General features: G+C 37.8%; 1 protein-coding gene and 1 long non-coding RNA gene across 4 annotated transcripts in view; one reads left to right on the plus strand and one right to left on the minus strand.

Moving 5' to 3' along the window:
• The window catches only part of LOC308194508, a 112,160-nt gene that overhangs the window by 74,257 nt on the left and 22,483 nt on the right, over nt 1-15,420 (minus strand). Inside the window, exon 2 of one of the 3 annotated variants that reach the window (XR_013950619.1) lies at nt 9,924-10,129. The exons of 1 other annotated variant lie outside the window; for it this stretch is intronic. This is a non-coding gene — a long non-coding RNA (uncharacterized lncRNA). Of the gene's footprint in view, nt 1-9,923; nt 10,130-14,037; nt 14,339-15,420 lie in introns of those variants that run through there. One more of the 3 variants, XR_013950620.1, reaches the window with a different exon arrangement.
• The window catches only part of LOC308194506 (uncharacterized protein), a 75,974-nt gene that overhangs the window by 6,499 nt on the left and 54,055 nt on the right, over nt 1-15,420 (plus strand). The window contains exons 2-3 of the mRNA XM_080590533.1: nt 9,643-9,706; nt 14,427-14,543. The gene's annotated coding sequence lies outside the window, so the exon portion shown is untranslated. The remainder of the gene's footprint in view (nt 1-9,642; nt 9,707-14,426; nt 14,544-15,420) is intronic.

Genomic DNA, 15,420 nt, shown 5'->3' on the forward strand with positions numbered 1-15,420 from the left:
AAGCAGAAAGATTTTCTTTCCTTGCTGACATAAGTATGCTGCTTTAGTATCACACTATTCTAATCCTAGAAAAGTTTCCTTATTCTAGCCTTGTATTAATGGCCAGTAAATATCGATATGATCTTGTGCTAACAGAATGCTATATAGTAAATATCATTCTTCTATGATGTTTATCTGCTCAGGGAATTTCCTGAGGACAAATGGCTATTGCTGAACATTGTACCTTTGAATAAATGAGATAAGAGCTTTTGTTTAGTATTCACAGACAGATTCACCACCCAAACTATCCTAGAGCCTTTGCCTTTCTTAGATAGTAAGACACCATACTGAAAAAGGTCTCTGTTTCAATATGAGCTCATCTACCTACAATATTTGTGACAAGAAGTGTAAAACATTGTAGTCAAAGACACAGCAGTGTTTTATACATGACATAAACATTTTTCTGTTTTTGTGGAAATGTCTTTCTTGAGGCAGCAGAACTACATTTAGCTTTTTTTTATTGCTTCCTGCATAGGTGGCTTATTGATAAGCAACTGATACATATGTGTTTTTCTGTTATTTCTAGTTGAAAAATTCCTAGTGTAAGGCAGGAACTCTTACTAGTCCATAATTGTGTGACCTTATACTGTTTGCTATAGCATTTCAACCCTTTTCTGTAACTTCACATCTGAAGATGCTCCTTTTCTTTGCATAATACATTTTCTTGAATTTACAGTGCATCTTGTGTTTTTATCATCAGGAAATTTATCAGCATGGTCCTACTTTTTCTGTCAAGATGATTAATGAACATCATGCATAAGATTGTCACAATAGCGATCCTTGAAGAACAGTATCAAAACCATCCTGTTAGCTCTGGCTTTTAATACAACCCTCTACCCAGGATCTCACCTATCTTACAATCTCTTTTCCACATATTTACTAAACCAACATTTCTCCATGTGCCATGGTGCTCAGTTCTTCACTGAAATCCAATACTATTTCCTTTTTCCAGAAAAAAAGTTATGTAGAAATTTAGCCTATCCAGTCAGTCTTTTTTTATACTATACACACATTCTCTCATTGTCAGAACATTAGCATATAAACCCATTTTTGTAGTTGCTTAAGAAAGTCATATTGCGGTGTATCCACCAAGGTGAATCAATTGATGTTCTTCTGAACAGTGTACTAGGACAGGTATTCCCGACAGCTATGCAGGAGGATTTAATACTTCTCAGAATTGTCTGTGCCCAGTTGAATATATTTAAGAATAAAAAGAAATTCATATGCCAGATTAGGATATGTACATAGTATTAAATTGATATTAGAGAAATCTTGCCTCTTTGATGTCAGTTTCTTTTCAACAGTGAAAACTGACTTACGCCAAGGCCCCTCCAATTGCCTAACTGATGTTCCAAAACATACCGGTATACTGTTTTCAGGCAGGAAAGAATATATTTCCAACATTTCTCTTACTGAATAGGAAAGAAAGACCTGTGTCACTTGTTTGGAAATGACTCGATCCTGCTTCCAATTAAAAATTATCCAACTGACTTTAACTTGCAGCAAGATTGTATCAAGTAAGTTTCCTTATTGCTTTCATTTTTTCCTCGGTTAAACTGTCATAGCTAAAACCATTCCTTTTGCCAAGTCCAAATAAAAGTCTCCCATTTCTTGAATGAACTCTTCCATTTTATGGGCCAGCTCTCCCACTTCAGAATCTGTGTATCTTTTGTTAGTTCTAGTATTCTGTAGAAATGGGGAAGAGGGGGGATGAAGGAGGGAGGGATGCAGGGGGGAGATGCTCCAAGAACAGTTACTGTCTTCATGAAGACAGCAAAATCTAGTGTGTTCTTTTGTTCTCCATTTCCCTTTCTGTGAAAAGTTAATGGAATGCAAGGAATTTGGCATTGTAGGAGGTCATGTTGGAAGCTGTCATCATATCCTTTGGGGCAGTTCAAATCATTCCTTCTCTTCACTGTCCCTTTCTGGTCAACTAATGCTTCCTCAAAAATCTATATGAAAAACTAGTCTGAAAGTGTTCATTTACAGACTGGGAAAACCACTGGAGGAAGGGGAAAGAGAAAAAAGGGTTGACATGTTTTTTAGAGGTTCGTACATTTTGTTTTTAGTTGCGTAATAGCTTAAGTTGATAATAGCCTAATATCAAAGAGGAGGGTAGCCATTGTGAAATATTGTACCCAGTTAAGCTTTTCTTCTTCTAAAAAAGGTGTGGAATTGGGAAAAAAATGTACAGCAATCTTCAGAGATAGTTTTCATTACCAGTGTATGTGACTGTTTGAAACTCTACTGCATTGCCATATGTTACATCTTTCTAAAGCAATCTGGAGATAAAAATGGAAGATGACTGCCAGAGAGGCTGTGGAGTCTCTGTAGAGATATTCAGATACAGTCCAGAGCACACTGCTTTAGCTGGCCCTGCTTAAGCAGGGTGTTGTCTAGATGATCTTTACCAGCCTGTCCTGTCCAACTTCTATGATTCTATAACACATTGTTGGTGACCAATAAATATGACCCTTTCTTGCAAGAAAATGAAGGCCAGATTAAAAAAATAAATAAAAAAACCTATAAAATGGCTAAGCTCTTAACCTCTTTCGTCAATCAAACTTTCATACTAGTACATGTTGATTTCAAAAATCTGAACCTAAATATGACATCAGTCATACGACCTCATTTCCAATCTCTGTTGCATTGTTATTTTAAAAATACTGACATTTCTGGTATTCCACAAGGTCATACAATATAAAATATTTAATGAGCAACTGAAGTTGGTGTAGACTTGAAAAAGACCAAATTTGGCTAGCAAATCCCAGTGTTGTTCTCTGCTTGGCCAGGTGAAAGGGATATGCCATCATTAGACTGGCAGCCTTGGAAGGTCATTTGTCTCTCCTGAGTGTGGAAAGAAAAGAGAAAAAAAATATATCTGAGGCCTACCTGAGGCTTGTGTCTAGTAAACAAACATAGCTTTGGGGATCTGGGAATGCGACCAGGGGATAGGAAAGAATTTGTTTGGTTTGCAGGCTTAGTGGGTGATGGATGAGAAATAATGAGATGGCATCTAAAATTTGTCAATCATTTCTTGGAAAAAAAACACTTGTTTTTGTTTTCATTGTTGTCTTTCAATACTCTGCTGAGAGAGCTTTATTCAGAATCATACCATTAGAATGTAGTTCAGTGTTTCTTTTTCTGCTTGACTCATATCATCTTTTTCTCCAGATACTCATTTTCTCTATCATATTTGCTGTCTTTTGGCATAGCCAGGTGCCTTCTGCTGAGTATTATCTGTCTTACTTGCAAATAGCAGAGTTTTGATCTGAAGGCAGAAGGAGGTTTTGAAGCCAAGTCCTATGGAATCAGTCTCTTCAGGGATTTTGAATCCCAGAAAGTTTTTCTGAAATTAAACTTCCACTGATTTCAATTATTTTCATTTTTTTTATGCATCAAGAAATGTCTTACACAATCTAAATCCTGTAAATTAACTGCAATCATATGCTATTATCTGACATTATAGGAAGCATTCAGATATAGCATGTTATTGTACACAGATTTAGTGAATGTTTAATTTCATAAAAGAGGCAGAGAAGATCAATTGACTTTTTGATATGGATTTTAAGTTCCTGGATTAAATCTTAGTTTTCCAAATCTGTCTCCAAAGGGAAACAGAAATATATTGAAGTCAGGAAGGAGTGCAGTAGGAAAGGCTTAAACCGATACACAGCTTCAGTTCCAGTTGTCCCAAGGGAATCTAAAGGTTAACGTAACTTGGAAAGATAATGTAAATGTATACTCTGTATATCTGTATTACATTTGTGATATGGAGCATACTGTGTGGTTTCAAGGACATCAATTCATAGCTTTTAGTGAAGTACCAATGGGACTAATGTGTCCACATGCAAATTAGCATATATAAGGCATCTTCCTCTTGACCTAGCAGTTAGTTGTTTACCAGAGACTCTGCCAGTGCTGACTTGAAGCCTTGTTACTGAACATGGCTTAAGCACTATACACTCACAGCAGAGAAGAGTAATGTTTTAGGTTGATCTAATTTTCTGACAAATTATTTTTAATCAAGTACATGAGGAAGTGGCATTTATATAGATTGCATGTTGAAAACTCTGCTATTTTTTCCCCTTAGCAGAGCTGTAGCACAGCTCTGTAAACAAGCTCAGTGGAAACAGAAGTGGAAACAAGGGCATTTCTCAAATAACATGCCTCGGTTCAGCTTTTTTCCCTTCTTCCCTTTGCCCAGTTTTGATAGCTAACTAACTCTGACAAGCGCACTCCTGTGGTGTGGAAGTACAGGTCTGAGATTTTATGAAGGATTATAATTCACCATCTAAAGTTCAAGTCATTAAGGGAGGAAAAGTGACTTTTGTTATCATTTCAGTTTTCCTTCCATTAATTCCTACAGGTTTGCAATAAGACTGGCAATGTGTACATCATGCTGTGCTGAGAACAGGCAGTCACCATGAACTAATCTCTCAACACCCATGTGCAGCTCAGGAATTGCTCAACACTTCCCACTTCAAAGCATGTTCAGACTTCATTTCCACACCACTTCTCGAGTTTGGCTTGCTCTGTGAGTACCTAAGTGTGTTTTGACAGTAAGGCAGAATTTGCACTAAGTGTCCTCTGGAGTAGTTTGAAGCTACAAAATGAGGGAGTGAAAGCTGCAAGGTAGACAGAAAACCTCAAAATAGCATTGGTTCAAGGAAAAAGCTAGGTGTGAAAGCAAAACCAGTAGTAGGCATTCAAAGTACATAGCAAGGCACTATTTTCTGCATCTCCAGGTGAAAGGGTGCACAGTTTTATACCAGCTTCTAGGAAAAAATGTCTGACCAAAACCTGCAATGATTTAGAGTAGCGATGCAACTCAGTTCTGAGCAAGTCAGTTCCAGAATCAGAGAGAAGAGTAAAATTAGTTTACTGAGTTGATTAACAAGCTGAGAAAAACGTAAGTCTCTGTGATAAGACATCTCTTCTGCTTCTAGGTTTCTGGCTCCTTAGCTTTGAGTTGAATCACTAGCTATTGATATATAAGAAAACTTGCCTGGCTGTGATACTCACAAAACAAAATATTTTTTTCTTCATTCTGAGGTCAATATATTTCCATAAACATGATTGGGTGGAGGTCTGGCATTCATGCAAGCATTTATCATTGAAACTGGACCACTGTCATCTGACAAACCTACACATTAGTAGAAAGATTTGTTTGATAGTAAATCCACTGTATAAATAAAACCGAAAATAATAGATCTTAGTCACTTGATAGACTTTACAGACAAGGCCTGTCCTTTCCCCTAAGAAATAAGCTAATCCATTTGTAGTTCTTCTGAAACTTCTTCATAGGAAAGTGCTTTTTTAATTTTTTTTTTTATTTTTTATTATTAAATCAGGTTTCTTTGTAGAAGCCCTGCTAATAGACCTAATGAAGAATGCATTTCCCTTTATAACGTTTCAAGTCTGAAAAGGCCTTTCAGACTTTCAAGAACTGTTTCAATTGTAACTCTGTATATGCTTTTCTTCAGTGAAGAATTCACATTTCAAACATATTTCTGAGAGGAATTGGGGGCTGTCTTATTCCAAGGGTCAACGGACAGAAGTGTCTATCTAGACCAAATTGCTTCTAAAGCTTACTTGATGACAGAAGAGGAATGCCTTGCTATTGAAAGGCTTTGAATGTCTTCACAACTGCCTCTTCAGTAACCGGTCAGAATTGATGACTCTTTCAGACGTCTGACTTTCCGGAAAAATGTCAGTATCTGAAATAAAATTATGGTACTTAGCCCTCAGCCCTATTCTTTCAGAAGCAGAATACTATACTTCCATTTCTTTAGTATGGAAGAATTTGACATTTGCTATATGGGTCTGATGACCCTTGCTTACTTGTATATGAATGCCTAAGGAGTGCACAAACTCAAGAATAGCCTAGCATGGAAAGAAAATGAGGATTGAAATTGTCAGGATAGATTTAAGTCTTCCTCAGCGCAATACTTTCCTGATATATGTATGGTATATGCTGCTTATAATCAAGGAAGAGTAAGAAACAAAGGAAAAGAAAGAAGCTTCAGAAAGGAACGGCTGTCACAAAGATTGGACTAGTTTGTTTAATGTATTTTTTTATCACTGGATACCTCACGTAATGGAATTTCCCTGCTTACCTTTATTCTCATTAAAAGTATTTTTCCTTATTTGTGTTTAGGGTGGAGCAATTGTTTGCAATTTTCTTGTTTCAGGTCTTTATAAATTTCCTTTTTGCTCTCAGAGGTTCTGGCTTTGCTTAAATTAAGAGACTTTCCATTTAATTTTACACTTTTTTCTCTCTTTCTCATGCCCCTTTCCTTTTCCTTTTTTTCCTTTTCCTTTTCTTGTTGCCTTCAGCTTCTCTTTTGCTTTCCTTTTTCTTCTGCTTTTCTAATTCTAATTGCTGCTTTTGGAAAGTTAAAGTGAAAAAAGGGGCTTAAACACTTCTTTCCATAGCACTAACAGACATTAACTGCAGTATCTCTGAACACCTACCAAGAGCTTACGGAAAGAAAACTTCTTTCTTTTCTTTAAACTGCGCTCTAAGCAGTCTGAGTGTGCACTGCTATGTTGTAAGGCAAAATGTTTTGGCATAAGCTCTATAAGTGCTGCTACCTGTACTAGGGCTCTGTAAGCCCTAGTATGTAAGTTTTGTAATTATAAATTATTTTCACCATGTATCTTATGTTTTTAAGTAAAATCATGTGGCAATAATAGCACAGAACTGAAAGTGACCCAATGCTAATATTTGTAAGTATGTAATCATTTGATTTCTATCAGAAGGAAATAAAACTGTTGTAGAAAATGGGTGAACTTGCATTGGATCATCGTGATTCGAGTTACACTGATCCTGTGGGATGAGTAGTGCCTTCTGCCACTGGATGCTCAGGTTCCCAAGGCAATGAATCATGTTCTTGCAGGAGTGACCACTATAAATGAATGTTTCCTTAGGCTAGTTCAGCTTGTGCTGGGCCCTCATGATAAGTAATATGCTTAGCCTGAGGGGAAAGTAAGAGGAATGAGCTTGGTTGGATAAATTTTGCTACTTCACACTGACTTTACCCCTTTCACGTTCTCCCTCCTCCGACTCCTTTGCATGCTGCCCGCACGTATATTGACACATTCAGGCTGGCAAAAAATGTTCATGGGTGTTGGGAGAACCCTGTGAAATTATATGCATACTTTATGCCTTTTCCAACACACATGTTCTCTAGCTGTTAATTTTTTCCTTTGAAACAGTGACGTAAAACTCCCAACATTGGATGGAATAGTTTCATGAGAAATCTAGAGGAATGAATGCTAAAATTATCTGGGAGAATAATAAAAGACTTAGAATGATAAAACCCCTGCCATCTATAGGGCATCCCTGCCCTACATAGTATTGAATTTATACTCTGATTTTCAGAGTAAGGATATTAAGTAATTGTAATAAAAGTAGCTGAAGTTATATTGCACTGTATAGCTAGAAAGCTGCACTAATCTCATAGAAAGAGTGCATGATTTTAAGGGTTGGGGGAAATCATTGTCATTTCAAGCCTAAATAATAAATAGATGCAAAAAGTGGAAAGGCTGCTTGAGCATTCAAGTTGTTCAAAATATGTGAATATGTGTAGTGAAGGAAAAAGAAGTGGGCTGCATATTTTTATTTCAAATCTTCGTGTAATGATCTTGATTCAGCAGTACAATAATTCAGCATTAAGTTATGAATTTTGATAGGTTTTCAAATGGGATGGATTAAAAGCTGAAAATACTGACAGATATATCCATATTAAAATCTCTTCACTGTGTTGTAGTGTAAATGTGTATATTGGTACGAGACATAAGCAGCATAGCTTTGAATGACTTTGCTATGGTATTCATTGTAAAGACAGAGCATAAGGTGAATTATTAGAGAGAAAATAGCATGCTTATCTGCTGATGAAATTTAAACCTCCAAATTAAGCCTCTAAATTAAAGAAAAAAAATAGGAAGACTAAATCCTTCGTCTTTACTATTGAGTGGGGGACAGTAAGATGAGGAAGCCTGTTTTTTCCATGGAAATAAGGACCTTGGGGGAAGATTTGCAGTTCTAACAGTGTTGAATGGGAGTAGGATCACCTGGAATAGGAGTAGAGGAGAGGGGAGCTTGGCAATGAGAAAGGCAGAAGGACATCAGGATATTCAGGCACATCTGAAGCTTTTTAAAAGGGCTATCCAAAATAGTGGAGCTTTATCCAAATCACATTGTTTGTCTCCCTCTACGCTTATTACTTTACCCCTTAACTCAGCAGTTATCCCTATGCATCACTTCTATGGCAGCACACATCAGTATTTAATCTTTCACTTCAAACAATGCAGGAATTATTTTACATCCTTTCCATGTGTTCCTTATTAGTGCCTTGAAAGCAGAGAGACCGACCTCCCAGCATTTCCTGCTCTGAAAGCATTCAGTTTTAAATGTCTAGAGAATATCTGAAAATATTTGTTTACAAACACATTTTTAGAATTTAACTGCGTTTTCAGAGCCAGGCTGCATGTGAAGGTCGTTTATGGGTGTCCATATAGTTAAATCTGGAATGTGATTTGTTTTTCTACAGGAAGAAAGGTCTCGAACAGTCAAATAAAAAGAGAACTGCAATTTTGATAAAGCTTTGTTTAGTCAAAGATCTAAATAAATTCCTGGAGGTTTTCTCTTGCTCTCAGCTACTTGACGCCTTTTGATCATTTGCAGATGGCTCATGTGGGACTGTTGCGAGATCCAAAAGCAAACCTTCTACAGACTTCCAAGCCACTTTATGCTAACGCCTTATTGCAGCTTAGTTAATCCAGACAATAAGCAATAAATCAGATACTTCAATTCATTCTGCTACCATTCTGCAGAATGCAACTCCACATTTCAGGACCAGCAGCTGAAGCTAAGCCGAGCAAACAGGAATAAGGCTAGATCCGTGTGATGTCATTGCTCTAAGGATTAATAATTTGAGTGTTAAGTTTGCTTTATGCTTTGGCCATGTTGTAAACCATATAGCTGATGTGCTTTAAAACCTACTGTCTAATGTGAACTTCAAATTTCCACACACTATAAATTTTCAATATAGCCAAGAATTAAAGGAAAGATAATGATTTTTAAATTTAAAGATATTTCTATTGAGACCTAAAGGGTAGTTAGAAAAAAAATATGCTTGAAACTTTTAAACTGGCACATATATGTTAAAGACAGTCTGTCTGAATTTAGTTGTGGGATCTTGTAGCTGTGGTATCTTGTATTTGGCATCTTTACACAACTGGACTGAAAAAAAAAAAGGTAACAGTCTCGAGAGTTTGTCACTTCTCTGTTATGAAGTCCTGTGCAGATGGCCTTGCTGTGAACCAGATTTACCTTTCTCAAGAGGTAAAGATATTTTGTTTCCTTTCACGTAAAACAAATCAGTAAGACTGTGTTGCCAGTTTTTTCTTCCATAAAGAGACATTTGAATTTAGTTAAAAAAAAAAAAAAAAAAGACAGTGATTCTAACCTGCATGATTCTTCTTCCTAATAATAAAAAAGCTACAAGTAAACTTCTGCTACATTATGAGAGAAAATGTCAGTGTATCTTTATTTTGTATTCAAATATTAAATGTTTTTTCTGTGTGTTTTCCCAGGGAATGGCTCTCATTTGTGAAAACTGAATCTGACCAATAAGAATATCTATATATTTGCAGAGAAGTGAGTGAACTTACCATTCCACACCTCTTTTTTTTTTTTCTGATTCTAAAACACATTGTCACTTTTCAGCTCAGTTTTCTGCTGTATTTTAGTTATTGCATCTCAAAGCTTTTTTCATCTTATATATTTAAAGAGGTGGTGGATTTTTTTTGTCAGATAAATTACAACACAGTACAATAATCAATTTTATATCTTCCCATCTAGAAACTGTGATTACCTGAAATTTCTCCAGCTATGGCACTCTTCCTGTTTTATGAGGACATCCCAGTACTCAGCAGACAGTTGTTATCAGGGCATCCAGTGTAAATTATTTCATGCAGCCTGGCAAAAACATGGTTGAATATCAAAGGGATTTTAACATTTCAGTTTGCCAAGAATGGCAGATCTGATTCAAAGCTGGCCCAGAAGACTGCAAATAATGGCCTGTTAAAGAAAGGTGACAGATTATTTCATGCTGTGTTTCATGTGCAGTCTAAAAGCATGCTGTGAGACCTGGCTAAATCTCTAAAGAGAAAAATGCATCCTACGGTAATATTCAGCTAACAACAAAAAAAAAGGGGGGGGGTGGGGGTGGGAGAAGAGAGATGCATGCAAATCTCAGTGAATTCCTTTAGTCCAAGTTCACAGGGTGGGATAATAATTAGTAAGGATTTTTACTGCGTTTTTTTTTTTGGCTCACAAGTGGCTTGCCATCACAGGACTGTGCAACATCTTCATTCATGCTTGCTTGCTGAATAACTTCTGTGAATAATTTGCAGCAGCTTGTTCACAAGCATTTCAGCAGTCACAAGTATTTGATATGCGAGCTGTTTCCTTTGGAAATGAAGGTCAGGGAATGTATCTGATCCTTTGTTGGAAAGTTTTGATGCAAATTTTTGTGATGAATTTAGTACTTTTTTTTTCCATTTGAAGACGCTTGCATTTCCCAACAGAACATGGTTCCGTCAATGTTTTTCTGATCAGTTTTAGTGCTGAATCTCTGAAAAAATAATTAGCTAAAGGAAAATGCAAACCATATGTCTGTACCTGTCTCTATAGAATGACATGCATATACAAATATCCAGGAAGTACTGTAGATCATAGGGGCCCTATTTAGACTAAATAAAACATGTTTTGGATCTCACAGTTCTTGGAAGGCAGTGCAGTGGGCTAACACACTAGTCCAGACTATTAATGTAAAATATTTTTTTCCAGAGTGCATGCCAAAAAACACACTTAGAGGAGTTGCAGCGAGGAAACCTGAGAGTGGGTGATACATGCTATTTCCTATCATGGGTCTGCCAGGCTGTTCTTGCATCTCCAATAAATCTGAGCTGCAAAACTTTTTGTGCTGTAATAAACTCCTTGCATCAGGATCTTTGCAGTTCAAAAAGAAGTAAATGCATCTTTCTTGGTAATGGGAATCAGATCACTTGGTGTGAGGCAGTCTTTCCTTCAGTTCTTCCTCTGACTGATGCAATTTCTGTCTTCCCCCTGTGAGCACAGTGCCCTTGTCCCATTCTTGTCCCATTTTAGCTTGTCAAGCTCAAAATGGGTGCATTCACTTGAGAAATGTGAACGGGGTTGCATGTCATTAGCTAGGGTTCAAGGTGTCTTGGCTGCCATGACTGGTGTAATTTTCAGTGTCGTTCAATGCATATTCACTGATGAGTCAATTTGCATAATAATTTCTAACAGTTTCCTTTGATCGAGCCCCATCAGCCTGTGGGCAAGTCACTGGAAGATGTAACTAGAGCAGATGAGATGCAGGTGAGAATGTGCTGGATATTTACAGCCATATGTTGAAAAGGTTTCAGTTATGTGATCTCTAAGGGAAAATCAGGGTGCCTGGAAAGGCACGTTGGCACTGAATAAGGGTGATGCTACGCCCCCATCACGCTCCCTCCTGACTATTGTTTCTGTTGCTTCTGATTGATGTTTCCTAGCATGGCTCTCCCAGGAGCAATGAGCTGGGCTCCTTGCAGGCTGCTTGCCGTGATGGCCTCAGGCTTCCAGGATGAGAAGTCACAAATCCTCTCTCTGCAGTGCACTTGAGTTCTTGCTCTGTCACACTGTGTTTGCGTGTGACAGGCTTGCCAAAGGTACATGTGTCAGATGAAATGGCAGGTATTCTTTGCATCTTGGCCTTCAAGACTGGAGAAGACAGAAGGGTTCAGGGAATATGGCTGGCAGAGATTTCCTGGGATGCTTAACTGCAGCCACTGAAATGTTAAAACATCATGGAAGAATAAGACAGATTTTCAAATATGCTTGTATTTAGGAAGGTGTGGAGGGACACATTGTCATTTATTGAAAGAGTAGTCTTGGGGCATTTTATTTTTTTTTGAGCAAATTGTTATTGAAGTGGTTATTGCAATAGCTAATCTTTCCAAAAGCATGTCTGTGAACATTTTTTAGGTCACAGAATAGCCAATAATGAAAACATTTGAAAGAGCAACATATTTTTCTTGCAATGTTTTCCCATTATTGAAGCTAGATCAGTCTCAAATGACTATGAACAAAACAGCAAGCAGAAAAATGAACTAAACTGCATGACCAGCTCTGCTTGGGAAGAGAATCATCTACTCGCCAGGGCAAGTAAGACCTCTGGATACAACAGTTTTTCATGTGCATGAATATCGGGTCTGGGGAAAACTGTCTGTCTCTGAGAACTACTTTGACATCTTTTTAAACAGTTTGTCCTATTGCTTACAATATAAGCTGAGCTTTTTATTTATTTATTATTTTATTTTACTAATGCAGAAATATCAGGGAATGAATGACCTGGTCAATGCATTCTCACATCTGCCTAAACTCACTGATGACAGTTTCCCAGTGGCATAGGCAAATAACACTTTTGCAACGATTTTTAGTTTCTACTTTCTTCTGAGCTTAAACTGAGCTCAGACAGCTACAGAAATATTTGTGGCTGGGAGGGAGGAAGCTGTAATAGCTAACTGTGATGGGCTGAGTATGCCATTCCCCTCTGAGTTCCAGGAGAGAGAACCTACAATAAAGTTTGTTTTGGGTTATGGTTATTGAAAGAATACTTCTTAGGGAACTCTGCAGTGTGGGGAAGAGTTCCAACAGTGCGCTGAGAATACCAGCTTTGTAATTCATTGTGTAATTCATTGTAATTCAACAATGGGGCTGCACTCAGTGTACAAATGGATACTCCTTTCCTGCTCAGAGTAGTAACAATCCTCATGTCTTCACCTTGGAGAGATGATTATAGTTCTGGTAGGGGAACAGTCTCATCTTTCTTTGGCTGTCTAATAACTTCTCATGTTCCTCCTTTGCAAGAAGGATTGCATTCTTTCTGTTGTCAAGTTTTTCCACATTAACATAGGGATTGTTGAGGAGAAGAGTATTAACATGCTCTTTTTCATGTATCTGAAATGATCAAGAATTATACTCTTTATGGAAAATAAATCCATGAGATTTAGACAGGAGTTTTATCTTTGTTGATTTGACCCACTTGACGCAATGGCACAGGTGTAAATGAGAGGTGAATTTTGGTTTGTGGAAACATTCGGGCTTAGGCTTTACCATCAGCTGTCAAAAACTCAGCTTGCTGCAGATCCCAGCTGAGGTCCAGATCTGGCAGCTAGGAAAACTGTCTACTAATTTGTGAAGAGCCACTCTACAGTTTGTTATATTTATCCTTTGGATTATTCTGGGGACCCTGATATACTTTACTTCAGTGCAGGGATTCGTATATAGCAAATATCCAAATATTTGGAGGGTTCATCTGTCTGTGAATGTGGCAAGACAGGGCCATGGTGGTGCATCCTCTCCAGTTCCCTCTTCCAAAGCTCCTTGTGAAAAAAAAAGCACTGCTGGTGAAAAAAGCACACACATGATGTTCTTCACCCTGCCCCTTGCCCTAAGGTTGTGAAGCAGGAGGAAATTATTTTCACTGACAGTGAATAAAATCTGATGTGGGAGCCACTGAATCACATATGTAAAGCCACGTAGTGCTGTTCTCAGTCTGTAACTGCACTTAACCCAAGCGATTTGAGTGTATGCCTCTGAGATCTGGACTTGCATGATAGGCCAGGTAATGAGCTAAATACATTTTGCACAGTAAACTGGTATGTGCTCTTGAATCAAATTAAAAGTAATGAGGGTTAGGTGTGCGTTTCATTAGGGGGACAGCCCCAGATCTCAAGAGTCATATGCAGCTTCCCTGCGAAGTGAATGCATTTTTGTACAGCATTGTAAGAGGCTGCTGGAGAGTGAGGGTTGCCATAGCAATGCCGAACAATTTTAAACAGCTAATACTTCCTACACAGCTGAATAGAGTGGGCTGAGTAGTGGAATCTGAAATCATCATCTGCAGCACAACTAAGTTCATTTCAAATGCATTTATTAAATGTGTTCTTATGTCACACTGGATATTCCCCAGACCCTCAAAGCAGCGCACTAGTGTAATGTATAATCTGGTACAGCAGTGCTCAAAGGCAGGCATGTTTAAGTGGAGTGATGACAGCTGCGTAACCCAACATAAAATGATTGAAATGTTGATGAAAAACTAAGTTTGACAAAGACAACTATCATGTGGTGTTGTGTCCATTCGGAAGAGATAAGGACTTGAATTTTGACAGTGTCTTCTGTAGTCAGACTTCACTGTAAACTGCATATTATAGGTGGCTGAAAAAAAAAAAAACAACTTAGAAACTTATACAATGGGTGCTTTAGAGAAAGACATCTTTTTTTTTTTTCTTGCTCCATCCTGCAGCAGTCTTCTGCCACTGAAAACAGACAGTATTGGATGCTTTCTGATGTAAACACAGAGGAGAGAAATGGTGCTCCCTTCCCTCTTACACCTGTGAGGAGCTATCTCGTCAGGCAAACTGTATGTTTGATGCATTTATTCTGAGCTTTCTTGTTCTGTTGTTTGTGGGGTTGTTGTTTGTTTGTTTTAAATTGAATGTGTGGATCGGGTAGAAGTTTTGGGAAAGGGTGAGGGGAATCAGTGCTTTCCTTTAATCAGCTGCTGGGAGGATTCATGAGGTAGGGTGATGAGGCAGGAAAGATCAGGGAGTTCGTAGCCTTTGCCTTAAGCAGAGAAACTGAAGAAATGTCAAGAGGAGCAAGGAAATCCTCTTTTCCTACAGGAAGAAAATGAGGGCTAGAAAATCACATATGCAACCCATTACAATTGAAAGTTTTACTGAAAACCTCAGAAAGAGCTCCGAGGTGACGGAAGGAATTTGTGGACTTGAGGGTTGTGCAGTTTACTTAGAATCAGGAAGTAATTAAGTTAATTAAAGTCAAGTCTAGAAACAAGGCTGTATGTTTAAGAACAAATGGACAGGGATACAATTGCATATAAACTTTTTAATCTGTACTTTGCCTTACTTAGCAGCTGTGAGCTTTCTGTACTTAAGTTGCCTATTCTAGTTTTTTATTCTAACAAACTCTGGCCTTTTTAGTTTAAAAGGCTTCTGGCCTCCTTCTGTTGGGGAGTTTACAGTTGGAAAAGTTTGAGTTGGAGGCATTTCACAGTTCTCACCAGCTTGGCATCCCGCCACAGAAACTCTTTGAGCATGTAGTTATATTCAGTTCATTCTGTTTAATAGTTATCAATTCACTTTTTGCCCTGTGAATTTGTGTAGTTTCTTTATGTACCTTGTTTTACTTTAGCACCCACAACATCTCATGGTAGTGGTTTCCATACTTAAACTCTAAACTGTGTAAGTGCCCTTTCCTTATGTGAGACATACGACCTG

Source organism: Anser brachyrhynchus, assembly GCF_964034855.1.
Source record: "Anser brachyrhynchus genome assembly, chromosome: 4".
Taxonomy (NCBI): Eukaryota; Metazoa; Chordata; class Aves; order Anseriformes; family Anatidae; genus Anser; species Anser brachyrhynchus.